Source organism: Echinops telfairi, unplaced genomic scaffold (genome assembly GCF_000313985.2).
Source record: "Echinops telfairi isolate 266 unplaced genomic scaffold, ASM31398v2 ScPeMD7_4;HRSCAF=17, whole genome shotgun sequence".
In the NCBI taxonomy this organism is placed as follows: domain Eukaryota; kingdom Metazoa; phylum Chordata; class Mammalia; order Afrosoricida; family Tenrecidae; genus Echinops; species Echinops telfairi.
The window spans coordinates 50,344,455-50,345,759 of record NW_022103900.1 but is presented as its reverse complement, the minus strand read 5'-3'; positions in this window follow the sequence as shown (position 1 = coordinate 50,345,759).

The following is a 1,305-nucleotide window of genomic DNA, read 5'->3' as shown; positions in this document are numbered from 1 at the left end:
CAATAATAGCGAAGGAACTCCTGTACCAATATCCCTTACCGTTAATTCTTTTCTTTCCTTATCTCCTCCATCTGGGTATATGTGTGTGAGAGTGTGTAGTCTTAAAGGCTTACGACCAGTATCTATCCCCCATAACCACATGATGACTAGTATGTATCCTTCAAGAACATTTTCTTCTATTATCTGAGTAAAGTGCTCCGGTGGCACAGTCATGAAGCGCTTGTCGGTTATCTGAAAGGTCAGCTGTTTCAACCCACCAGCCAGTCCTTGAGAGAAAGATGGACCGGTCTGCTTAGGTAAAGACGGCTGTCCTCTGTGCTATGGAGCTGCTCTGAGTGGGAGCTGACATTAATCAAGCATAATTGTACAATTGTCACCATCGTTTTCAATACATTTTCCTTCTTCTTGAATTCTTTGATACCAGCTCCCCTTTATCCTCTCCCTCCCCCATCCTACCACCCCCATGGACCCTTAATATGTTATATATTATTATTATTGCTATGTCTTATAACATCCAATGTATTCATTCACCTACAATTCTGTTGTTCATTCTCTTGAGTGGGGTTATACATTCATCATTGCTATCAGTTTCCCCTACCCTTCCCATGCCCTCAGGGAATCATTACACTCATTACTGTTTCTGAGGGGTTTATCTATCTTGTATTTCATGCATCAAAAGATCTTGAGCTACTTCCTTTTCTTTTGAGGTTCAGATATAATCTATGACCATGTGCTGCATTCAGTTGTTGTGTCTCAATCATCTATTTCCATGGGGAAGAGGTCCTCTGTCTTTGTCTTTCATATCTTTGAAAGCTTTACAGAGTACAGGCCTTTCATTCTGTTGGGTGATTGATGCTGAATGTGGGTCTATTCAATGCTTCCCCCATGGCCAAACTTGGGTCATAAACTCCTGTCAGAATGCCAGAGGCATGCTTCCGGGTTCTTTTCAGGGTGTCGCCCTGGGGAGAACACAGTGTTAAGCTGTCCTATTGCTGATGATGCTAACCTGGTCACTTGGCCACATAGTGTTTGCACTTGATTATAATGAGGGAGATATTTCTGTATTATGCCAAACTTCTACCAATTAGGTGTGTATGTACTGATGACCCATGGCCCATGGCAGGCATCTGCCTTGGGACCAATTCCTGCTCACTTGTGGAAGCCTTTCATGCAGCCCACCACTCCCTTTCGGCTCCATGTACCTGGACACAGACTGGTTAAAAGGAACACCACTGTTTTTATGCAGTAAATTACCCAGAGCAAACACATAGTTTCAATAGTGTCTTTTCGGATTGCCAGAGTACT